The 27,602-nt window shown below is 41.2% G+C and overlaps 1 protein-coding gene across 1 annotated transcript in view; it reads right to left on the reverse strand.

The window, feature by feature from the left end:
* The window catches only part of ATXN10 (ataxin 10), a 194,609-nt gene that overhangs the window by 10,444 nt on the left and 156,563 nt on the right, over positions 1-27,602 (reverse strand). The gene's annotated exons all lie outside the window — the stretch shown is intronic.

Genomic DNA, 27,602 nt, shown 5'->3' on the forward strand with positions numbered 1-27,602 from the left:
CACGTGGTGCGGTTGGGCAGGGGCTATCACCAAGCAGTACAGAAAAAATAGCAAGTGTACAGACAGAGTTGCAAACTCCCTGCCGTGGCTATTTGAATGGGTAGATGGACGCACCCTGCTAACAGCATAGAATGAAAGAAGCTATTTCTCTGGCTGTCATAAACTAACATGAGCCCACAGCTAAAGGTTTGCTGCTCCTGTTTGGAAAATCAGGCTCTTCCTGTTACTGGAGAGCAGCGGCCAGAGTGTAGCAGTGAGAGGGGCATTGTGGATTACATACAGGACACCTCTGGGGGCTAATAAATTCAATTTTAAGATGTGGCACTTCCACACGGGCCTTTAATCGAACTCAGTTTCGAGTTTGGCACCTATACCCGTCAGGTAACAGCGATTTTGTAATCTCGAGATTAGTATGCCCAAAATCAAGCTAATAGTTTTTACAGTGAAGAAAGTCATGTAGAAAAATCTAACTAACTGAACTAAAATTGAATCTATTTCGTAGCACAGACACAGCCTATCAATGCAGATGTCCTTTGTGGCTCCTTGTGGCCCCTCCCAAGGCTATAAATCACTGGTCCCCCACTCCCACCTCCTTCACACTGGAGAGGAGCCCAAATTTTTGATGCACAAAGGATAGAGTATGGGTCATGGAATACAGAGCAGCCCCCACACCTTGAAGTACAGTAACAAAATAGGTATGAAATGTTCTTGTTCTTCAAGTGGAAACATTTGTATGCGTGGCATCAAAAATGACACTCACCAAGTATCTTCATCGCACATCTGGAGAGAGTGATGGACAAGATCAAGGAAGAGGCAGAAGGGATATCTGTGCACGGGAAAAGAATTAACAACTTGAGGTTCACAGATGATATAGTTATCATTGAGGAAGATGAGGAGAAGCTAGCGAAAACGGTGTGGGTGTTAAATGAAGAATGAAAGCGGTACAGAGTGATTATGAACATCGATAAAACAAAAACAATGGTATTTGGAGATACGGAAATAGGACGGAAGTTCAGTGTGGGTGGTATTGAACTAGAAAATGTACAGAAGTTCACATATCTGGGGAGCAACACATGATCTAGACTGTAAGAAGGAAATAGCGAAAAGAATAGTGAAAGCAAGAGCAAGTCTGAAGGCGATGGATAAGATCTGGAAAAGCAAAGCAATTAGCTTAAGAGCGAAGCTGGGCACCTTGAAAATGTGTGTATTCAGCAGCATGTTGTACGGATGTGAGATGGGTGATAACGAAAGATTCAAAAAGAAGAATATTGGCATTTGAAAGGAGTTGTTATAGAAAGATTGAGGATAGGATGAATGCAGAAGGTCACCAATGAGGAATTATATAGGAAGATACAGCCAAAAGAGAACCTGATGCAGAAGGTTATAAAATGGAAGCTACAAGTATTTGGACATATTTGCAGAATGAATGATGAACAAAAAAATCAAGACCCTGGTATTCAGCATAGTGGATGGTTCGAATAGGAAAGGCAGACCCCACAGAGAATGGATAGATGATATAGTAGATTGGTGTGGAGCTAGTCTACAGAAACTAAGCCACTCTGCACTGGATAGGGAAAGATGGAAGGAAATAGTGAAAGAGGCATCAGACACCAATGGGCACTGAGCCCATGGTTATTGATGATGATGATCAAAAATGAGGACCTTGGAGTCTGGAAGTCAGCTCTAGAGGAGGAAAAGTACATCGTTCCCAGAAATTCCACTGAGGGGCTGCAAAGGTCTGCATAGGAACACTGCCTTGATCAAGTTGGGGCAATTAGAACTATCTTGGTGTGATCCTGTTTCAATTCAAGGATGACTTTCAAGATCAGTGAAATAAGAATAAAAACATATGGTAGACGTGGTTCCCATTTTAACAGAAAGGAATCAGCCAATGAGCTGGGAATGAGGTCAGCCCAAAACCAAAACTGATGGCATTTTTTGCTGCCTTTGTACCATTCTTCTAAGCAATTGCTGATACAAAATTTAAAATCCTCTGGAAGTGGTAAGGATGAGCCCAGGACTCCTGAGTCCCTTGAAAAAGGTGGAACTAAATTGACTGAAGCCAAAGTAGCCTCCTGAATAGATCTTGTTCATTCAGTAATCTTGCTGGGCTAGTCGATAAGCAGGGAGAGCCTCCGGTTGCTTTTTCAGTAGACTAAGCTCTGATGTGGACAGATCCAGGACCTAACCACCCTAGAACTGGGTGGAGATCAAGATCTGATGATCTAGGAGCCTCTTAAGGTATCCCCACAGGCCACTAGGGCATCGGAGACCAAAATGTCTCAGTCTGTGCTGATTTTTCCTTACAGTCAAAACAAAAAAGCAGTCAAGTAGCACTTTAAAGTGCTACCTGACTGCTTTTTTGTTTTGATAGTATATAGACTAGCACGGCTTTCTCTCTGTTACTATTTCCTTACAGTATGTGACAAGTACTCATCATAGCACAAAAAGTCTTCCTTTCAGGAAGTTTGGATGATTTACTGCATTTTTCTTGCCTTGGTAGGAATGGAAAGGAGCTAGATGAGTCTGACCCATATTTAGAGGGGCCCTCTGAATAAGTAGTCAATGCTGAAGGCACCCAGCCAGGCCAAGCTACTGTCCAACCTCCAGCAGAATCAGCGAAAGGTCAGGACAAGTGGTGGCACCACAGTTGGTACCAGATCTCTCAGTTCAAAGAAGGTCTAACCATTAAGTCTAGTACCTGTAAAGGCTCTGCAGGAGCACAGCCTGGAATTGCCATCCATGATAATGAAGGACCTAGTTCCAGAGCCAAAGTTGAGGGTATAGTCAGTGCTAACTGTAAAGGACATCACAGCCCCAAAGAAGCGTGAACTCAAACACCAGACAGAACAGACAAGGCACTCTTAGATTGTCCATTACTTGATATTGACGCTACCATGGGCAACGTTGTCTGTCCTCCATGCCAAAGTAGCTGAAGACCAAGGAAAAGTTATATCTAACAGAGCCACAGACTCCTACATCAACAGTGAACCAGGGACAGGCATGCAGAGCAGGTCCTTGACTTGCCCATGTGCCTCTGTCATAAGAGGTACTGGAATAGGTGCTGTGGAAACAGCATCCATTAGTGCCAGAATTGACAGCTACGACCATGATGGATCTCAAACTGACCACAAGTTACCAAAAGCTTCTTGTTTTGATGCCATGGATATAAGGGCTGATGAATCTAACTGTTGTTCCAATCCTCTCTCTGAGGTGGAAGACAAGCCACTCTTTGAGCTCCAAAGGCTCCTTTCATATGGGTTCTTTAGTGTGGAACTCACAGAGGGAAAGACTGACATCTCCTCTAAGAGGAATCTAAGCTCAGGAGCCTGTTTGAAGTCTTTCATAGTACACCAAGAGGTGCTGTTTGAGGCGCAGAACCCTAGAAAGCTGAGCATAGCTCCTGAAGGAGTGGTGAATGCTTCAACTCTTGACATGTCCTCAGTGAAAGAGCAACCAGTATGTGTGTGTGGTGCAGGGGAGGATGGTGTGGCATTTCCAGCAGAAACAGATATCCCACACAAAGTGCATCTCTTGAAGCCCAGAGAGCACTTCATGTCCAAGTGCTCAGCAACACCTACTAATTACAGTAGCAAGTAAACTAGAATAAAAACTGAAAACAGTGAAGAAAAACAAAACAGTATGAACTACTTATAAAAGAAATAATTCTAATAGCCAACTACAAAGGGGAAAAAAATACTTGTCAGGAAACCACAGGAAGTGGTGCAAGTGTGAGGCACCACAGAGGATCAGGGTGGTGCTGTCCTTGTATTGTCTTAAGAAGGACAATGAGGAGGCACGGCGTATGTTCCTACCTGCTGGGTGCAATCACACCCATGGGGTATACATATCTGTATTTACTTGAATTGAATTTGGTGCCCTCCAGTAGACATTCTAAGATTCAACTATTGTTTAGGATTTTTCTGGGTTAGGTGGGAAAGAGGAAGGAGTGTGCTTTTGTCTCAGAAAGTCTTTTCCTTGTGTTTATTTCTATCTCTAAATTAGGTTTTAAGAGATGTATCTTAAGTGCTTGTAATGCACTGTGAGAACTCCTTAGGCGTAATTGTAAAAAACAAATAAAGAAGGCTGAAAAAAATACAACTAGCTTTACTATTTGTAACTTAGTGCTCTAAGTGTATACACCAAAACCATTCAATTTTTGCTCCCTGTAATCTGCATTCATCATTTACATACATTATAACCTAACAGGGAATGATGAAAATCACACAGTATAAAGAAATTCAATATAGAGAAGAGACACAGCCAGATTATAAAATTATAGAAAACCTACTACTTACAAACACAATTCGAAGAGGAGGAACAGTGCTTACCACTTGCCAAGGGAAAAATATTAATAAACCCCAGCACTTACCATACTTTCCTGCTAAGACACCTGTTGATTCTACAACTTTCAGAGCTGAAGATATCAATATTTAGATTTTCAGAGTTTTTTTTTTCCACATCTAAAGTGGAACAGATAGGGTTAAAGGTCAATGTGACATAAGATGGGGGGAGGAAGATGCATACACTCATGCATTTTCAGTCTGAGTTGCAGGGGAATTTTGCAGCAGAATAGTTAACCTGAACTTGAATACTGGTTGCTGCAGGAAACCTAAGAGAGGGGCTTAATGGTAGGGACATGTCAGGGGATTTTTCATAATCATACTACCAGAAGTGGGTTTTTTAACCCTGTGCAACAGGCAGGGAATCAAGACCTTCCAAGAATTCCAAACTATTCTGAGATATAAAGCCATTGCCCTCCAAACTAGGTTTCTTATGCAATTTCCCGTTGGCACCAAAGCTTTTGGCACATGCATTATCAAGGTTTCCACAGCAGGGACTTGTCTCTAGCATTCTGATCTCTACAGGAGCTGGAAAAGGGATGACAAGCATGCAGCCCACAAAACACATATTGAGAAAACAGAGTACAGTCTGGGGTGGCCATCCCGTATGCCAATTTTTAGAACAATACAGTTTGCATTGACCAACATTGTAAACCATACCATGCATAGTTTTTAAATGAAAAATGTCAGTTCTGCCTGATTTGTAGCAGACTTATTTCATTGTTCCTACGACAGTTTAAATAATTTGTAATCATTTCAGTGCACGAAAACAGAGGAGCTTTAAAAATGTTTCTACTTTGAATAACTCGACACATTTTCACTTACCCTTCCATCCCTAATTCACCCCTCTTTTCACTTTGTCTCTTAATATTGAATTTACAGCTTGTTCATATTATCTCTACACTTAAAACCTTTTCTCTTCCTAGGTAGCAAATGATCTCCACTTTCTGACCCCTTTTTTCCTGACATTCCAGTGGGTAGCTCCTCTCCAAGATATATGGTTTCTAATTTAGGTCGTTTATATGGATATTAGATGCCTAAATTAAAATTCTTCAAGGGAGGGATTTCTCATATACTGGTAGATCTGAAGCCCAGAAGGAACCATTATGATCATTCTAGTTTGATCACCAGCATAACCCATGCCATGGATGCACATCCAATAATTCTTACATCAAGCCTAAATCTCCTTGCTGAATTACTGGCTATCTTTGAGAGAGACATCCAATTTTGATTTAAAGATGTCAAATAATGGAGAAGCCATTGTGTTCCTAGCTAAATTATTCTAATGGTTAGTTACTCTCACTGTTAAAAATGTGCGCCTTATTTTACTCCTGGTGACTTGGTAGGTGGGTGTTTGTGAATGTAGGTAGGTTAGGCATGGTAGGGGAGACCGGATGCAGGGGGATAATGCTTGATGTGGCATATCTGGGCTGGGCAGATATAGGAAGCAGCTCCCTATACAGTGTCTCTTCTCCTAGCTGTGTGTTGAGTCCCCCTCTGCATCAGGAGCCTCCCATACCCAGAACCCTATCCACTGATCCCCACCCAGCTGCACCTTCATCCCTCCAAGCCTCATGCCTCCAACCACACACCCCACACTGAGCCCTAACTGCTTTCACCACAGAGTCCCATTCCCCCTGTCCCAAGCATCCAGATTCCCCCTCTACAGCTAGACCCCCCCAGAGCTGCCCACACAGAAATCTGGCATTCTTGTGGGAATCTGTGGCCAAAAATTAAAATGTTAAAAACTCTACAAAGTTCTGAACATTTTATTTGTCAAAATAATACAAACACAACAACAATATAATCACACCATTTTCAATTATTTTAATAATTTATTGCAAAATATTTGTCAGAAAATAATGTGAAAATAGCTTGTATATATTGTTTTATTTTAATAAATATGCAAAATTTGGTAGAAAAGACAGCTACAATAAACAGTGATAATTAGGACCCTACCATATTCAGGGCTTAAAAAATGGATCATAGACTGTGAAATCTGGTATCCAACATGAAATGTAGTTTTTTGTGTGCTTTTACCCTACACTATACAGATTTCACTGGGGGGTGGAGGGGGGGGGCAGCAAAGAGACCATTGTTTCTCACAGAGATTGCTGTTATTTTTTGGGGGTTCGGGGGGAGTGTTATGGTACTGCCACACTTACTTCTACGGAGCCGGATAGCTAGAATATAGCAGATCCTGGCCAGGCACAGGTTTCTGAAGGCAGTACCACCAGCAACATCACAGAAGTAAGACTGGCAATTGGAGGCTCGAGAGCGGTTGAGGGCCTAGCTCTGAAAGCAGCAGCACAGAAGTAAGGGTGGTAATACTATAACTCACTTTTGGGTCAGGACCCGCCCCCCTCCCGCAACACAAATTTCAGTTTTAAATATCTGAAATCATGACATTTGTTACTTAAAAATTTTGTGATTGAGAAATTGACCAAAACAGATGGTGAATTTGGTAGAACCCAAAACCAAACCAGGCTAGGAAAAAATAGCCCACTTCACTTTGTAGATTTATAAAGAAATTTGTAACTAACTCTTTGTCATTCATGTTTCCAGGTGAATGTTAAAAGCACATCCTGCTATATTTTTAATATCACACCAGAGACAGCAACTGATACACACTGACACAAAATTGGTGGACCTTCATCTTTATAGAAGCTATTCTATCTACCCAAGACATTTCATATTAGTTCCACTCCTTCAAATATCATTATTTTATTCCACATTAGAGTGCAATTTGCCTTCAAATATTTTTAAATTTCTCCACACAATATTTGTTCATAAATATTTTAAAGATTCCTGTAATCATTTAAATTTTCATAGCTGACAGTTTATTTTGACAATTTCAAGAATATCAGTTCCTAAAATTTTAAATTGGCCTTAGTTTATCTTAAAGCTTGACATATGCCTAAATTCCAAAGCCAGTTGTTTAATTTTTAAGGAAGATTCTTGATCCTGAAAAAATAAGACATTGTCAGCACATACAGCTGCTTTGTCTTCAAATCAGAAAATGTTTTGATGCCTTCTCACATATGTTGCATACAGCTTCGCTGCCAAAGCAAGCCACAGCGGGGATGACATGCAACTTAGTCTCCTACCCCTAAATAAGTTATTTTTTAAAAGGATTGATGACCAAGATGAGTACATGCCCTATACAAGTGATTTCCAAAACCAAACCTTACGAAAATCTATCTGATACACTACTGCTCTTACCAGTTGAAGGCTTTATCAGAATCAAAAGAAAGCAGCAGACTGGAAGAATTGCTAGAATTAACATCAAGATCAAATTCAGTGTTGTTCTGATATTTTTCAGACAGATGCCTATCAACAATGCACTCCAACAGGGCATATTACCATAGTTGGGCAAAATTACACTCAATTTGTTGGATAGCACCTCAACATAAATTTTACCATTCACATTAATGAAAGAAAGGTCTGTATCATGTGCAATTGGAAGCGCTTTTCCTTCTATATGAATGACTAATTTTTGCCTCTTTCCAAGAATTTGTAATCTTTTCAGCCTCCAGTATAAATGATTCTGTTAAAATGGGGACGAGAATTTACTTTATCACTTTATAATACTTAACAGAACACCCATTGGCATTCAGAGCTTTATTTGATTTTACACACTAAAAATTACCACTTCAAATTCATTTGCAGCCATTTGCCTATCAAAAGCTGCTACATCACCCTCTGAAAGCAGAGGCAGTCTCAGCCTTTTCAGACATTAAATTATAAGTTCAGGTTTAAAAACATACAAGGTATGGCAAAAACTAGGTTTCAGAGATGTGCTTGATGCCAGATTACTAAATCTTCCTTTTTATGTTGAATCAGAGGGATGGTTGATTATTGCTTATTTTTAACTTTATGACTAAAAGCCTACCAGTTTTATTGCCCTTTTCATAATATATTTGTTTAACACATTTAAGTGTTTGCTCAGTTTCTCACAAATTAATCTCCTTTATTGTGTTGTATACTCTTTCAGGTCCTGTAGATTTACCTTCCAAAGTAAAGTTCTTTAACCAAACTCTCTTCCTCAGGAGCACTCATCTTTCTTAAGTATAACACTTTGTTTATAAAGATCCCCCGAATTACAACCGTTCCAGTATTGCAAAGAACATTTTTATTGGTCCCTTCCTTATTTCTGAAAATTTTCTTCCAGCTCTTACTTCTAAGGGCATGGGGGTTTCTTTCAATTGCCAGGACCTTTATTTTTCCACTGAGTCTCAAAATTTTTAATATAATATATGTGGGGGCATGATCAAACTAAATTTTTGACCAGATTAGCAAAGGTCCTACTAACAAAAATAATCTCAATCCTGGAATAAGATCCATGCACAGCAGAATAATATGTACAGTGCTTGACCCCTAGGGTTATCTGCTGCCAGACATTCACCAGATCTTCATTCTCTGTGCAACACAAAAATTTGCACTTGCTCCTCCCAAATGTCCTGTGTGTACATGCAATGGATCAAAAGTAGTGTTAAGCATCTTGTTAGAATCCATCCCATGAATAATATCTTCTTCTCTAAAACTCCCTAAGTCCTTAAACACTAATTTAAAAAAAAAATGTTGGCTGCCATTGACTGGTAGCATTTACTTTGACCAAGGTGAGATCCAGATTTTTGATGAACACTGAATAGCTTTGGGCTAACGAGATTCTTGCAGGATCCCAGTAGAAATTTGTCCACTGAGTAATTATTCACATTATCAGTTAACCAGTTTTTAGTCTACTTAATATGTGCTCTCATGTTCTCTTTTATATATATATATATATATATATATATATATATATATATATATATATATATATATATACACACACACACACACGCGCGCGCGCGCGCGCACTCTCATGTTCTCTTTTATATATATATATACACACACACACACACACACACACACACACACACACACGTGTGAGTAAAAAGCACAAGGTTCACTCATCTAATAGCATGACAAAGAATTAAAACAAAGGACCAATTTTAATATGGCATTTTTGTCTAGTCAAGTATGCTAGCACGGCTAGCCTATGGTAAATGTTTAGCAATATCAGGCTATTTTTGTAACACTGTCACATATGCCAAAGCTTACAAAACTTCCAAAAAATAAGCCATAACCTCTAGTTTGTTTTAGTTTTTCCTCTACTCAAATCTGTAATACTAGCTTAAAATATATACATGACGTATTCATTTTTGCTGCTTAGGCTGCCAATTTTTTTAAAATTATGACTTACATTTTTAATAGAAACCCATAATTTATGAGTAACTACAAATCTTTTGGTTTCAGAAAAGAAAGAAAAGTCACACTCTTGATCAACTTAAAGCTGAATGCTCCACAGTTATGTTTAGTTCTTCAAGTTCTTATCACCATAATCCCCTCTAAGATTTCTGACAACTTTACTGAAATATTACAACTATTTTACAATTATCAGAGATGCACCAGATTATTGTATTTACAAATTACCTTCAGCTACTACTAATCTTTCACCCCAATGTACATATTTTCTTTTATACAGAAAAAAACAGGAAAATGCATAGAAATTCTATCAAGGGGCAGGAATTCTATCAAATTATTAAAGCCAACCAGTAAGAGAAAAAGTTCAAGCACCAGGAAAAAAAAGACACTGTTCACAAGTTGATTAAATATTGCACAGAGATTCAATTACCGTACTTATTTTAAATTTAATTTTTCCGTTAAATTGACAGGGCTTTTTGTGTTTCTCAGCACGTGCTATGTATAAAGCTTAGAGACACGTACCATACTTCAGTAGCTTTTCAAAGGCTGGCATGAAAATCTACCAAGCCAAGCACAAAATCTACTCAACCCATCCTTCATTTGCTGCAATGAGTGATAATGAAAATAATATTTTATATCTGTGACAAGCAGAATTGTACAAGAATGATTTTATGCATTTCTCCAATGCTAACTATACAGTTGGCTGTGAGAGGACAGTAACCCTTCATTAGTATTATTACCCTTCTAGCTGGTTAACTTTTGGCACTAACTATAGCGGACTAGCTACCTTATGCGTGAGATGTGTTCATACAATCTGTAATTTATTATTCAGAAGTATGCAGTAGAAAGCAAATGAAGCTGACTCACATTCAGGAGAGAAAGCTCTTTTTTGGACAGTTAAAATATTCTTTGTTAGCGTACGCAAGTCAGCAAAGTACCTAAACACATGCTTGCCTTTTAGTATGTGCTGAAGTCGTATTGACTTCCAAAGAACATAAACATGCACTTAAGTGCTTTATATAGTTCAGTTTCCTTGGGTACTTCCTGTCTCTGCTCTGTAATATAGGATTTTCTAATGTGCTGTATGACACAAATAATGAGAACAATAGAAGTGAATTGAAACACCTTCAATAATCTCCGGAACACTTGGAGATATCTACCAACATGAAGAAAAATTTTTGAAATGAGTATAAAAAGAAAGAGTATTTAGTGACGTTTTTCCATCTTACATTTATGCAAGATGGCTGCCATTAGTACAGGCCTGCTTCATATCACACTACAGGGCAGTTTCATGACCATATAGCCTAAAACATGGATCTCTACAGATCTTTTTCTTTTTTTTAGTATTCACTTTGTTTCTTTTCTGGGTGTTTTACACTATTTATTTTTAAATATATGTATAACAATTTAAAACCAAATGTTTTTAAATGAAAATTTAAAAAAAATATTTTGAAATGACCTAATTTTATTTATGTATATACTAGTTTTAGTACTCCACAAATACACATTTTGATTTGTTTACTATTTATTCAAAACGAATCACTGAACTCTAACTATAGTAAACAAGAGAGAAGATGTCAGGAGTCTGTAAGAGAGCTTTAGTGATGGAGCAGGAAACAACTTGGGAAATATTACGGAAAAAGGAGTAGCAAGAGTTGAACATAGTTTAGATATGTGGAGTAAGGGTCAGAAGAGAGTCAAAGATGGCCCCCAGTGCACTGGCCTAAATAACACAGAATATGGTGCTATTGTCATCAGTGATAGAAAATGTCGTAAAGCTGGAAACATCTCGGAGGAAAGATACAGAGTTTAGTTTCGCCTATATTAAGTCTGACCTTACTGAAGAGACATGCAAGAAAAGACATCAAAAAGACAGGTTGAAATGTGGAAAGCTGTGGCAGAAGGCATCCCATCCTTAAAACTATTTTTGGACCACTCCTAACTCTCTTTAAAACCTGTTTGGGAGGGTCTCAAATCTGTCACATTTATTCTCAGCCCAGAGGGAATTTTTTAAAAAGAAGGCTGAACAAAAATCAAGCAAGCAATGTGAGTAGTAAGACAGTGAAATATATTTTCTCTGTTTCATTTCTGGTGAAATCTACTAACTCAAAATCCACTTTCAGGGATTCAAGCTTGACGTAGTTTTAAGCCATTGAAAGAGCCTGAGGGCAGAGGACAAATAGGACAAATTCTGGTTTAGAAATAATGAGCTAGAAACTTTAATTTCCTTATTTTTGCATGCATGAGTTGGTGTCTTCAGAGATTATGCTTGTAAAGGGACTTAAAATGTTATAATGTTAATGTATGCAAGAAAGTCCTCACAAATGTTACAACACACCTGCACTACTTTGTCTGGACCTGCACAAGTAGCACCTGTCTACTATGCATATCTGCTAATGGTTGGTAGTGGCAGGAATTATGAAAAAGGCTGGGGGATTTCAGCCACACAGACTTTGAAATATACATCTCTTTCTGGGCACAACATGGCAAATTGTTATGTTCTAAAGAAAGTTTGAACTTCATATTTTTACTTATTCATGGTAAGCACAGCACAAAACTTTTTTTGGCATTGAAGATTTACAATAGAAATGCATCCTGGGGTGAATAAATTACAGGAGGCACAGTGAACTGCACTGTTATCCAAGAGATCTAGATTTTATTTTTAACCCAGTTAATCTCAGTTCCCTGGACGTTAATATGAGCAAAACCAAAATATCATTGCCAACATCACTAACCCAGAGGAATGCCCCATGACAAATTATACCCTGTCTGGATGCTATACAGTATGGACCCTTGTGGATGGGTCAGTATTGGGATAAAATATCTCTAAAAAATAACTATATACACATGCATATGTATTACCTTTCATCCAAAACCCTCAAAATGCTAGGCAATCATTACCTAATTGTACCTCAACATTCCAAGAAGTTGATGTGTATCAAGTCCACTTCAGAGAGAAGTAAACTGAAGCACAGAGACATTAAGAGGCCTGACCAACTTCACACAATTCCAGTGTGCTGTCCTAATCACTAGTCTGCAAACGAAAGAGAAGTTACTTGTGTGGTAACCATGGTTCTTCCAGATGTGTCCCTGTGGGTGCTGGACAGTAGGTGTTGGGCTCACCCTGGTGCCGCAGATCGGAGATTTCCAAAGCTGTATCTCGTCGGCTCACGCATGCACAGGTGTGCGTTGGTCCTTCTCTTGCTTTTGGTCACATGCACAATCCGGTCTATGCCAGTTCCTCGACCAACTGCCTCAGATGCATCTGAAAAATATAAAGCAGAACTCTGAAGCGGGGAGGAACAGGTGGGTAGTGGAGCACCCATGGGGACACATCTCAAAGAACCATCGTTACCACACAAGTGAGTAACTTCTCTTTCTTCTTCGAGTGTTCCCCATGGGTGGTCCGACACCATGGATTTATATTGTGGTGCCTTTGCCCTCTGTTGAGAGGACTCAATCACAAGGGAGTTTGGTTGGGGACGGTTAAATAAAAACTCTATTCCGTTTGATGGAACAAAATACTTTTTTCCGCCCATTTGTTGGTTAGTGGAATAGAAGCTGGGGTTTGCCAGATATTCATGGCAGCCTCCATGATGGCCTCATCCAGTGGGATGGCAATCTTCGATGATGTAGGCGTTCTCAGATTTTTGAGGAGCTTGTGCTGCTTCTCTTGCACCTCTGCCACCTCCCAAACGTCCCAAGGAGGAACCGATAACTGGCTCTGGATCTTCTCTCGGAGGGGAGATCTGGTCCCCTCTGGTAGGAGGGGGTGAATACTGTCTATATGAGGAGCATGGACATGGGGATCTATCCCTGGACCTTGAGTAGCTTTGGTACCAATGATTGTCCTCTCGGTGATGTGGATACATGTAATGACAAGGATGTGGTCCTGGGGATGATGATCTGGAGCATTAGCATTGTCTATATCTGTGATGATGGGAGGAGTAAGATCTCCTAGATGACACAGACCTAGGTGGAGACGTTTTGTAGGGGTATCCATGTAGCTCATGGCGGACAACCGGTGCAGGATGCCTGAGTCAGGGAGAAGGGGGTCATAAGAGTGGAGACGGTGGTCTCAGGAAAGGAGATGGTGGTGTTAATGGCCGTTCCAGTATACTTGTTTCGGGAGGAGAGCTGGGAGAGAGAGGTGATGGCACAATGAGAAGTTCCGGTGATGGGCTTCGGTGCCGAGTCTTAGACCATGCCTTTCTAGGTTTGTGAAATTGGTGGGTGGGTGCCGATACGGATGTTGTACCTGGTGCCGCGGATTTTGGTGAGGGTATCGGTGCTAGCAGTTCTGTGCTCGGTGCTCGAGCCTGTGGTTCTGCATGAGCAGAGGTCTTTGGCACCGCAGGTCCCCGTTCTGATGTCCCCGGTTCCAATGCTCTCAGTGCTGTAGTCTTTGGTGCCTGTCGTTGAGGCGTTGGCAAGGTTTTTGGTGACACATCCTTAGAAGGCTGAGACCCGGGCACTACCTTTTGCTCTCTGGGCTTTACGCTTCCTCTCGCAGCAAGTATGTCTGGGTTCTGTGCCTCACTCATCCTGCTCGTAGGTAGTACTGTCAAGGATCGAGTAGGGGATAATTTCTTGCTCTTATGAACCGAGAAGTTCAAAGAGGTTGCCTTCTGTTTTTGCAGCACTGAGGGGCCCTCTGACTGCGATAACTCAGTTGTTTCAGGCTGAAGGGCCTTGTCAAATAAAATTATTTTCAGCCCCATTTCCCTGTTCTTCCTCGCTCTAGCAGTCAGTTTAGGCAGTAAGGGCATTTCTGAGGAACATGGGTCTCACCCAGACAACAAATACATTTGTTACAACCGCCCGAGGCCAGCATAGCCTCACAGCATGACTAGCATTTCTTGAAGCCTGCTGGAGATATCTTTCTTTGTTGAACACTTAATGACGTCTACCTTTAAAGAGGGTACTGAACGGGAACTAAGGAACAAACAAACAAACTGCTACTAGACCTTACAGAAGGTTCAGCAATCAGTCTATGGTAAAGATAAACAAGCCACTGTATCAGAGGGGTAGCCGTGTTAGTCTGGATCTGTAGCAGCAACGAAGGGTCCTGTGGCACCTTATAGACTAACAGAACAGTTTAGAGCATGAGCTTTCGTGAATGGCTACTCTCCTCTCTCCTCTCCTTCCTCCTCCTCCTCCTCTTTTTTTTAAAACTATATACAGTAAACTTTTTCTGAGAACAATTTTACAATGAAAAGAACTGGCAAATAGCAACAATTAACAGTTTTATCTTTCTAGGCATTGGAGCTGAAGCGAAGTCCGTCTGCAGCTGCTGGTGGTTGAGAGGAACTGGCATAGACCTGATTGCGCATGTGACCAAAAGCACGTACAGGACCAGCGCGTATCTGCGCATGCGCGACCCGACGAGATACAGCTTTAGAAATCTCCAAATCTGTGGCGCTGGGGCGAGCCTGATACCTACTGTGGAGCACCCACGAGGACTACTCAAAGAAGAAAAATAGTTATAAAAAACAAGAGTTTTTTCATTTACAGAATCTCTTCCCTGAAATGTGAATCACATTTCTCCCTTTTGAGTTCAGAGCTTTTCAAACTTGTAAGGAATTAGAATTTAAAAAGAAAAGAGTTGGACTCATTGCTCACAGCAACAAGATAGGTGAGAATTATTTGTGCAGCTGATAAAGGAAGGGTATTCTGTATTCTCTCTCAAAAAAAAAAATCCATAAAAGAAAATGAAAAACCCAGGTAACTGCAGAATGTGTATGAAAATTTAAAGTCACCAAACTGAGGAAATTCTAAGTAAGCTGCTGAACTACCACCCTTAATTCTCATATATTCGCCCATAGAAGACCCAAACAAGTGTAGGGCCTCACTCAACAAGGCACTATACAAAGACATGTACAAAGTGAAGTATTACCATTCCACTTCATAGACGAAAAATTGATGCTAAGTGAGCTTGGAGATGGGATTTTCACAGCTCCCCAAAAAAGTGCTGCATGCCCAGCTCTCAATCACTTTCAGTAGGACCTGGGCATCTAATTCCCTGGAGTCCTATTGACAAATCCACTCTGAGTGGCTTGCTCAGTATCATATAAGATGATGGTGGCACTGATCAGCTAGGAATGGAGTCTGATGTTTGAATCCCAGGCCATTGCCTTTATTACAAAATCATCTTTCCTCTCTGAAGGCTGGAAGCCGTACGTTTTATCCGTAAGAGTCATCACACCTAGCCCCTAGAGGCATGAGTGTTTGGGAAGTGTGCAGTGACCTTCCTCACTGAAAGAAGTCTTTGTGGGAAGCACTGGTTTCCACCTATCAGTATGGCAACAAACAACTCTACTGAGGTCTGCTGGGACCCACTTCTATCTGACCTGCTGATATTTCCATAGGAAACATGGCATAGTGCAACCAAATCTCTCAGGAATTCCTGTAGCAGGGAAGATTGAGGGTTTTACATTTGAGCTGCTCACTACCGATTAGTACCTCTATGGCAAGCACAGAGAAAGTGTTGCAGCAAGACATGATTCTGTCTGCCAAAGGTAAGGAAAGGAATTAGCTCTGATGCTCAAAAAGTAATCGGGTTCCTGTTCAAGGAATGGTTGTACCTTCATACCAGTTCCAGCTCCTGTATAAACTAATTCAGCTATGTGTAATTCAAGACCTATGTGCAAGGATATATGTTAAAGCCTGTACAGACAACATAACCAAAGCCTTTCAGAATTAGTCACTTAAAATCTCAGAAAGGAATTGACTTTGGCTGGCTTCTCAATGCAGTGCTCTCTTTTTTTGGCTGTTGTTCTTTTTGTTTTTTTCCCTAGTCTCATCCACTCTGCAGACATCTTATGTTGCCACTGGCACTACTGGCTAGAGGGGCCAACCCTGACATACAGTCTACCACAGGCTGGGTCCTCAGTTCTCTTTCCAGTGTCCGTCCTTTCCGGCCCATCAGATTTCCCTCAACTGCCTTTATCTCCTGGCCCAGTCACCAAAAAATTATTGCTTCAAAGTCTCAAGATGTGTGATGCTAAACAATACTGCTTTAGAGGCAACACAGCACTAGTAATTCTGTATGGCTGAGGAATAAGAGCAACAGCAACACAGCCTGAAATAACACTTACAGTATAAATGCAGGAGAATTTAGCCCACTAAGACTAGGGCTATGTCTACACTAGCCCAAACCTTCAAAATGGCCACGCAAATAGGAATAGGAGATAGGAATAAGGGGATTTCAAAGTTCCCGGGGTCCTTTCAAAAAGGACCCGTCTGGATGAGCTGAGCAGGAGCAAAAAGTGGCAATTTCAAAGAGCTGCGGCCGGTGGCATGCTAATCAGGTGCTGAATATGCATTTCCGTGCCTCATTAGTAATCTCTGAAATGGCCATTTGCATGGCCATTTTGAAGATTTGGGCTAGTGTAGACATGGCCTAGGAGAATGGAGTCTTATCTCAAACTAAGCACAGCAGAGTCTAGAGAAGTGTTTCTCAATCCATGGGCTACTTGCAGCCCAGTCAGCACACGGACGCAGTTCATGTGATATCCTTACATGCAGTATACATATTTTGTGGATGCATCCCACGTGAAACACACAAAGATGCACAGGCAGCCCACTGTTGGTTGAGAACCACTAGTCAAGAAAGAGCAGGGTAAGGAAAGTGTTTCAAGTAGGCAGCATTTGGAGAGTACTAGTATCGTTTTCTCCCTGTGCAAGTACCATGTTGGGTGAAGTATTAATGTTCTCCGTATGCCTATGAAAATACAGAACAGAAAAATGCATCTAAAAATTCCTGAATGCAGTGGCAGTCTGCAGCACGCTTTTCAAAGAAAACCAACGTACTAGAGATAGCCACATTTATGTGAAGCTCAACTATATGACCTCTCACTCTAAAAATTTAATAGTCCCTCTATTTTTGCTTTCTACTGGCTTTTCTTTAGCAATGAGGCTTTTTCACAGTAAGTGGCCTGTTTCAGCTTGCACTCTGTAACTATGAAATAAAATGTCAGTCAGTTCCCCCGAAGTCTTTCTTGCTATCTTAAAAAAAAAAAAACAAAAACCAAAAAACCGCCATTGTGTAGATCATAACAACCTTATTTCTTCTAGCTTTAGCCAGAGGTTTCATGAACCACAATTATACTAGCTGCTGCCACGAAGTCAAAAGTATTTTGAATCTACCTCTCCGATGACTTTCAGACTGAATAGAGTGGTAGAAATTTAAAAGGGAATATCTGAAAAATTAGCTTTTATTTTTATTTTCTATATTTTATCTGCTATCTAAACTAAGGGTTCTGTCTTAGCCACTGGGATAAGAAAGCCTCAAGCAAACACAGATTTCCCTTCCAATAATGCTGCCAATTCTTGCTGCTTATAAGTTCCTAGCTGCATGATTATTTAAAGAAGAAAAGAAAAACAAAAAAAACAAGCAGTCCCTGTTTTTCCCTCAAGTATTACTGCACTTTTGGTTTGCAAAAACTTTTCCAGACTGGAGTTCATATAACACAGCACTTGAGGTACATGTCATGCAAATTAAAGACACTCACTCTTGTCTTCAGTCAGACACAAAACAGCATATTGGAAGGAATGTAAAACTCTTCTACCAATACATCCACACAAAATCTGAACAGATTTTGAAAAACAGAAACTCTTTATGTTCAGATCCACATTTCAGTTTTTAGTTTGGAAACAGAATTTTGGAAGTAGTGGCTTATTCAGCAGAATTACATAATGCAGAAACAAAATTCAAGAGAGTTGAAGGGACTGTTCAAGTTTAAATGGCTGCATGTACCATCAGCAATCAAATAGTAATAACTTTAGTAGACCAACTGTTTCCATTTTTACAAGAAAACAAAAAACAAAAAAACAAAAAACCTACAACCCTGTTGGCTTTTTCCACAAATAACCACTGTGTCACTAGAATTTGAGCAATATATGGCTCATGCCCCTGAATGCTAGAAACAAAACAAACGAAGAGCTAGTCAGAGGGCAGTCCATTGCTAATTCAAAATGTAGTAAAATGTTTGCAAAGAACATACTTGCCATGCTACATTAATCACTAAAAAGGTATTCATTGGTGGTTATGTAACAGCAAAGTTCTGCTTAGCGTGGCCTTGTCAGGGTAACTTTGAGTTAGAACCCTCCAGCAAATATTTGCTACTTTCAATGTTACCTTTAAATAAGCCTTTTTGACCAAAACATTGGGCTCAAAGAATCCCTTTGATAAGTAAGCAGGAAAGGAGAACATTTTCATTAAAAAATGAGGAAGAAAATTCCTATTTAAAAAAATCTCTAACAGAGACTTCCTCCCCTTTGGACACTAGTGTCCACCAGACACTAATGAAGGGAATTATGAAAGGATTTTATACTCTCCACATTACAACAAATAGTTCTTTCAACTTCTAACATGACAGTCTAGCATCTCTTTGTGAATTGGGTGCTTTAAAGGGAAAAAAATAGAAAGCATTTGTACATGTTTTCTCACAAGAGTTATGGAATCTTTCATAACAAGAATGACATAGAAAATGAAAGTCTCTTTTGAAGATTTGTGTGTCAGAGTTGGAATTTCAATTTAATTAATGAAAGATAGGACACAAATGTTAGCCCTGCCTTAAGTGAAAATTAAAATGCAACCTTAACAATAGAATTATTACAGATGCCTCTATAGCAAATAAATCTCAAAAATAAAAAGTTAGATTTCCTACTCAACATCGTACAGCTAAGCAGTTTTCCCATTAAAAAAAAATCTGAGTATAACTTCAATCCAAGAGAAATCTGAGAAATGCAGCCCCAAATTAAAGCTAAACACTAAAATATACACTGGAACTATAAAAGTGATTTTTTGGAAATGCCTTTATATAAAGTTTGCAGATTTAACTGTAAACTGTTTGAGAGTAATACAGTGAACAACTGAACAATTTTTGCAAGCTGATGAACCCTCTGAACTTTCAGTGAAGATAATGAGAATTGAGGGCATTTTTCAACTTAAAGTATCCATCTCTAAAATTTTCATCAGACTGCTGAAGGATGCAGTTAAGAGCTACAATATGGACTGGCTCTATAATGTATCTTATTATGTATTTATATTATTTCATTAGTTTTTCTCATGAAGTGATTTTATAATGAATGCTTTTGAAATAAAAAAATGGACTATATTTTTATAGTTGACATTACAGACCTGATTTAAAACAAAGACAAAAAAAAAAACCCCAGACCCTTAATCATAGGTCTTCAAATGAAACTCAATTTTTCACTCTTGTGAACATAATGAAAAACATGCAGCGATAACAATTTAGTTAGAGGAAAGCCTGAACTCTTCAGAATTTTCACCTTCTAAAGGTTTTATGTTTTAATTTTAACTCTAAATAGTTCCTATGCATTGTATTATTATGAAAGTGATAAATGTGATGGAATTTAATTTCAGATGGAAATGATTGTGTCTCCTTTCTATATACAGGAGCAAGTTCAAAAGAATTTGGGAAAAGAGTTCTGTTGAGATTGCCTTTGAAATGCATTATGACATGAAAGTAAATAGCAACATAACTACAAGCGATCATGTATAAGGCATTTTGTGTCAGTATAAAACTATATCAAAACAGTCAGGCAAGCACTTGTATTTAAAAAAAAACAACAATAAATAGAAAGGGAAGACAGACCAAGTGTCTTTAGAACACAGTTGCCATTTTGGCCATTTTTTCTTTTTTTTTTTAGTGGAAGTGACTGGCTAAGTCCCGTAAAGGAGAATTTTCTGCTTACAGACAGGGTAGACAAAATTTGTTCCAAACTGAGTTTAAAAAATAAAATCTCCTTGTTTTTCTTATGCAATAGAGTATAATATAAAGATACATTAATCTGACATTCACATTTGATCAACAAACATGAACGAGACACAGTGATCAGATGTATCAAAGGTAGCAGTGTTAGTCTGTATCTTTGAGAACAACAAGAAGTCCCGTGGCACTTTATAGACTAACAGATATTTTGGAGCATAAACTTTCGTGGGCATCTGATGAAGCGGGTCTTTGCCCACAAAAGCTTATGCTCCAAAATATCTGTTAGTCTATAAGGTGCCACAGGACTTCTGATCAGATGTAGTATGCTATAACATGAGGCAGGAGGCTAGAAACTTATTCTGAATGCACACTTTTGTTTTCCCAATGAGATATGCTAGAAATGCATCACATGCGGAATGCTTAGAGGGAGAATGTCAATATACTGCATAACAATGTTAAAGGAGTACTGGGCCAAAAGGATAAATGTGGTCTTGGTCTGTACACAAGCGAATGGAAGAATGGAGACCAGTGAAGTCCCAATCCCTCATCTGGAATGGATGAGAAAGTTACTCACCTTGTGCAGCAATGATGGTTTTTCGAGATGTGTCCCCCCCATGGGTGCTCCACTCTGGGTGTCAGTGTGTCCTCGCACCAGTGCTCAGAGATTCTTCTATAGTCATGGTTTCCTACACCGCACATGCACAGTAGTGCTGTCTTGTGCTATCTGGTGCATGCACATCGTGAAACCCCTTCATTCTTTCACTACCCAGCAAATAGAGCAGGATGCTCCAAAGCAGGGGAAGAAGGGAGGGAAGTAGAGCACCATGAGGACACATCTCTCAAAGAAGCATAGTTACTGCACAAGGTGAGTAACTTCCTCCTCCTCTTTGTGTCCCTGTGGGTGCTCCACTCTGGGTGACTATAAAGGAGTAGTCACAGTTTGGAAGTGGGCTTGAAGCTCAGCAACTACTACAGTAGATCACATCACTTGTCCCTCTTGGATGGAGGAAGCAATGGAAGATGAGACAGCATACTGTCGTGCAAACGTCTACCTTGAAGAATACATCTCCACCTTGCATATGTCCATAAGGAATATGTTCTTAGAAAGGCAGTAGTGGAAGGCACAGCCTTGGTTGGGTAAGTGATGACAGCACCCGGGAGCTGCCATCGATGAAGCACATAGCAAGTGTGAATGCAGCTGCTGCATGCATAGAATTGGAGTGACGCTTTGGGAAAAATTCCGGTAACTGAATAGGTTCATTAATGTGAAATGGAGAGGGAACCTTAGAAAGAAACAGGATGAGGGTGAAGGGTGACCCCTATCCTTGGTAAACACTGTATAAGGAGATTCAGCCATGCAGGGGGCATTATCTCCAGCTCTCCTTGCTGACATGATGGCAACTAAGAATGAGACCTTCATTGACAGATGAATCCAGGAACATGTCACTGGAAGTTCAAATGGTGGTTTTGCGAGGCACTTGAGTATGCGGTTAAGGTCCCAGATTGGGACTGGACGGTGTACTGACAGGAAGGTGTTTTTCAGACTTACCAGAAAACATTTGGTGATAGGATGGGCAAGAAAGGAGATCTTATCATTTGACTGGTGGAAAGCTGCCAATGCTGTGGCATGCACCTGGATAATGGTGAGGGCCCGGCCTGACTTGTGCAGGTGCAGCAAGTATGCAAGGAGAATAGGAAGAGGCACGGTATAAGAAAGCATAGGATGGTTGGTGCCCAAACAGTGAGAGAACCGCTTCCACTTGTAAAGGTAAGACTTGAGCATGGACTCCAGTCTGCTGCTAATAAGAACCCTTTTCACCCTTTCAAAGCATGTGATTTCAGCATTCTGGAACCATGAAGCAGCACTACACAGAGACGCAACCTGAATGGGTCTGGGTGGAGAGTGCAACCGAAGTACTGAGACAGGTGGGCATGGTGAGGAGGAAAGGGATAAGGAGGCACTACTGACATCAGTAAGGATACCAAATTTGTCTCGTCCACGCCAGGGCTATCAAGATGAGGGCCTGCTCCAGTCCGACCTTGACCAGAAGCTTGTGAATCAAGGGAATGGGAGGAAATGTGTAGAGCAGGTGCATGTAACACCTGATGGAGAACGGAGGGTCTCGCCAAACCTGCTCTGGAGCAATATCGGTGACAATTCCTATTGACTCGGGTGGCAAACAGGTCTATGCATGGCTGGCCCCAAAGTCGACGGCTGCCATACTGATCTCCCACTCTTGGCAGTTGCTGAACGAGTGATTGAGAGCATCCGCTGTGACACTTAGTACACCAGGATGTATGTGGCAGCAGGGGTGACATGATGCCAGAGGCAGCAGGTCCACAATTTTATGGCCTTTGCACTCAAGGATGGGTACCAAACCCTGCCCTGATGGTTGATATAGTACATTCAGGTGGTGTTGTCCGGAAGGATGTTGACCAACCTGTTTGCTAGATGCCTCTGGAAATGCCTGCAAGCATAACGGACTGCCTGGTGCTCCAGGAGTTTGACGTGGAGCACTTGTTCAGTGAAGGACAATTTGCCCTGAATTATGTGAGAGCCTGGATGGGAACCCCAGCCCCTAAGGGAGGCATCTGTAGTAAATTGTGACCAACGGAGGTGGCTGGTGGAACGGCACCCTGGTGAGAATATTGGCTAGGCATGTCACCCACGAGAGAGGCAAGAACATGCAGTGGGATGGCCACAGTTTTGGACAGCAGGGATCTATGTCACTGACATCATTCAAAGCATGGTTGCTGGTGCTGTTGGAATTGCTCCCACAGCCTCTGGTAGGGGGAGTACCAAGCCTACTGAACTGAAGGAGCGTACATGCCCAGTATGCACAATATGGCGCAAGAGTTCTTCATGGAATGAAGGACTTCATCAGTCTTTTCGGAGAACAAGTGCTTTCTGTCAAAGGGGAGCTCCTCCACCTTCTGCTGCAAGTCTTTGGGGACCCCTGAGGACTGGAACCAGGGCATGCACCTCACCACCATGGCAGATGCTGTGACTCTCGCCACCGTGTCTGTGATGTCCATAGCAGACTACAAAGCTGTGAGGGCAATAACGTGCCCCTGAAGAATGACACTGAAGAGAGCTGGATGCTGGTGTTTGGACAAGGCAGGGACCAACCCCTACAACTTTGACTAGTTCAAGGGGTTGTAATCAGCCAGCATAGCCACATAAGATACCTCCTGCAGGAGCAATCTGCTGGATGAATATGCTTTGCATCCCATAATGTCCTACCTTTTACTGGACTTGTCCTGGGGAGTCAAACAGAAGGACTTTGACTTCTTGTGGACAGCATCCACTACCAGCAAATTGAGTTTCAGGTGGGTGAATAAAAACCCTGCATCCTTAGACAACATGAAGTACTGCTTGTCAGCCCTCTTGTTGGTAGGTGGGATGGATGCTGGTGTTTGCCATGTAACATTGGAGGGGTCCATAATGGTGTCATCCATAGGCCTGGCGATCCTAGAGGAAGTGGGGGCTTCAGGATGCTTAGAAGCCTATACTATTTGACCAACACCTGCAGATCTTTTTTCTGAGCCTGGACATCCTTTAGAGGAGCTTCTGGAATGCCTTGCCATTGTCTGCAGGAAGGGTGACACAGAGTACCACATCGTCTGGCGAGAAAGAGTAGGTATGCAGAGGGGATCCCTGTTCACACTCTGATAAAGAATCCTCAGTTTCTGAGCACTGGCATGGCTGGTACAGAGCCAATATCATAGGCTCTGGTGCTGGTGGACAACTTCTGGATGTCATGGACAGTGCCGGCAGAGCATGGGAGCAGGATGACCTCTATAACACTGATTTGTGGTGACTGTGGGTATGCCATAGTGGGTGGCACAACCTTTCAGTTGGGGAGGGTAGAATTGGAGTGCTGAGATGAAAATGCACTCCTAGTCAGAACTGCTACCTCACAGAGAGCCCTGAATGTTGGGATAAGCACAGCTACGTTGGTGGCTATGGGGATACCTGGTGTGGGCTAAGCAGTGCCAGGCTCAGTGCCATATACATCCTTTGTGGTGAGCTTTTGCAGAGCCACTTCGATGCCAGGTTGCACTTCAGTGCTGAAGACTCTGACAGCACAGTGTCCCAGAACCATTTTGGTGCCCACTCTGGTGCCACATGTGAATGGGGTAGTGCCTTGACCCTGGGCAGGCTTGGTGGCAGATCCAGTCTTTGGTGTGAGTGGTGCAGAGATTTGGAACAGTGCCACTTGTGTTTTGGGTCCAGCATGGAGGGTGGCATCTGGATTTTTGAGGACCTCTTCTGCCCTGGAGCGAAGGCAACTGAGGCAAGCAGCGCAGACGGTGAATGTTTGCAGCTCGGTTCCGAGACCACTCTCTTTGGCAGTGCCAGCATGTATGGTGCTGGGAAAACTGTCACAGATTTTCCTGCTGGCGCAGCCCATGGAGACAGTGCCAAAGGCCAGCAGCATACCAGAGATGGGTTTGCCACTACAGGAGGGACACCGACTGAGGCAGAAGGACGTGCTAAGTCTGTACCTTCAGTGTCCTGTATCAAAGTCTTTGCAGATGGCTGCTCTGGAGCTGGTGGTTGGAAGGACTTTTCATAAAGATAAGTTTCGATTCTGTTGGCTCGGTCCCGCCTAGCCCTCACCATGTGGCTGGAGCAACAGGTGCAGGACTGCATCTGGTGGCCCTCACCCAAACACTTAATACCATAAGCATGGTCGTTAGAGTCTGGCATGGCTTCCCTGCATGTGGTGCATTGCTTAAAGCCTAGGGAGCCTGGCATGGTGATGACACAGCAGAAAAGTATACACCAATTAAAACCACCTTTTTTTCCACGGTGTGGAGTAAAACTTTCTAACACTAACAGGGAAAGCAACTTGGATAAGAGGCTACAGAAAGACTAACTTCTCTTTTTGAGAGAGAGGACAAAATCTCCATCTACAGCTGAGGATAGCGGAGAAGGAACTGAGGGTCCCGTGCCATGCACATGCCAGATAGCACAAGCAGGCACTACTGCACATGTGCAGTGTGGGAAACCATGGCCATAGAAGAATCTGCAAGCATTGGTGTGAGGACACACCGACACCCAGGGTGGAGCACCGCTGGGGACACCACTCGAAGAACCACCATCACTCACGTATGAGCATACAACAGTGGGGAGAGGAACTGTGACTAAAATATGGCCAGATCTTTGAGGCTGGAAAGTCCTGGAGTGAGTAGCCAAAAACAGAGAATCACACAGTAATTTTGACAATTACAGAAAGGTTTGTCACAGCAAAGCAGAACTTTACTATCTACCGAGGTAACAATTATTTGTATTGGGCTCGCTCATAAACATATAGAGTTAAGCATAAAAAGTAGGATTTAAGTGGTTGTAAGTGAAAACAGACAGATCAAAATAAATCACTAAATTAAAACGTAAAGAAAATGCATAGCTAGCTCTAACTTCAGTCTTGAATGGTAACAGCTAATTTAGGCCCCATCATTTTATGTGGAGCTGGGATTAGATATTCCAGTGTTACTTAGCATTAATCTTTGTTGAATTTCATCTGCCACTTGGTTGCCTAGTCACCAGTTTTGGAAGATGCCTGTGTAACTCTCTGGAGTTTGCTTTGGACTTAAGATAACCTTGAATAATTTTAAATGATCTGTAAATTTTTCCACCACACTCTTTACCCCCTCTTCATTTACAAAAATGTTGGAGAACTGGTCCCACTACAGATCCTTGGGGGACCCCAATATTTACCCCTCTCCATTGTGAGACGTGCCCACTATTCTTATCTTTCCTTTCTTCTCTTTTACCCACTTACTGATCCACCTTATTCCAAGACTTGTTTGCTCTTTTTAAAGAGCCCCGGGTGAGGGGCCCTGTCAAAGGCTTTCTGAAAATCCAAGTACACTGTACCCACTGGATCACCCTTGTTCACGTTTGTTAACTTTCTCAAAAAATTGATAGATGTGTGAACCCTGATTTCCTTCCAGAAAAGCAGTGTTAACAAAATGTCCACAACAAAGCATATACAACTGTCTATCTGATAATTTTGTTCTTTACTACAGTTTCAATCAATTTGCCTAGTACCGAAGTGAGGTTTAGTAACCTGTAATTTCCCTGATAACCCGGGAAGCCTTTTTTTTTTTTTAAATCAGCATTGTGTTAGCTATTCTATGCTTACTTCGTACAAAACTGATTTCAGTTATGCAGTGAAATTATGATGAAATTTGACTGCCTTCCAGAATTTTGTTCTTTGTGTTACTATATTTGTTGAAGATGGGTTTTCACTCTGACATTAATTTATTAACCTAAATTAACTTTTTTAAAGCATAGACACAAAAAACAAAAATCTAACTGTGGTGTAGAAACTGTGGTGAGGTTTGAATAGGCTCTAAAAATGTCCTCTCAGGATGGTAAACAGACTGTATTATCAGTTTGTTTGGGATCTGCACATTACAAGTCAGTAGCATGTTAACTGTAGTCATTGGATCAAATCTTGTTAGTTATCGTAACACCCAGTCAAGAGATGCCTTAAGGTCTCACAACTGACTGCAACAATTAGAGAGCCTAGATGTTGCTCTGGCAATAAAACGATCATGATAAAAATACTACTGGACATTTTAAAATCTGTTTCTTTTAAACAATAATCCTCTTGAGTTTTGCCGTTGCTTCTCTTTAGGAATGCTGCTGTTCTTGAATCACAGGAACACAACCTGCCCCCTACCCTCATAAGGTATCATCTGCACTGTCTATATCAAAACTCATCAGAAGTCCAATAACCTGCATCATTAACTGATCACTATTTCTTCCATCACGTGAATTGCTAGATAAGTCTCTGAACTGAACTATTTTTCCACTGGTCAGATTTAATAAGCGTGTAAAACTGACAGACCGCTTACTATTCTATCTACTTATTTCAGTTCACTGGACAGATATCAGTTGAGGCAAAGGCTCAAAGTTCCATTATAATACCAAATATGGTCATAATTCAGATTTCCATTATGAATCCCAACCCAGAGGACAGTGAAGATGTTAGAAAATAAGACATAGGCCCCAATTCAGGAAACACGTCAAGTTCCCTTCAATTAAGGTAAGCACTTAAATACAAGCTTAGCTTTAAGCATGTCTTTAAGTGTGTTCCTAGATCAGGGCCTAAGAGTTTGTCTGCACTGAAACAAGGCACTCAAGGGGCCACAGGCTGGCTGACTTGGTCATCAGCCAGAGGGCTAAAAACAATAATGTAGACATTTGGGCTTGAGCTGGAAGCAAGACTCAGGAAATCCAGAAGGTGGGTGGATCTCA

This window comes from Carettochelys insculpta, chromosome 1 (genome assembly GCF_033958435.1).
Source record: "Carettochelys insculpta isolate YL-2023 chromosome 1, ASM3395843v1, whole genome shotgun sequence".
Taxonomy (NCBI): Eukaryota; Metazoa; Chordata; order Testudines; family Carettochelyidae; genus Carettochelys; species Carettochelys insculpta.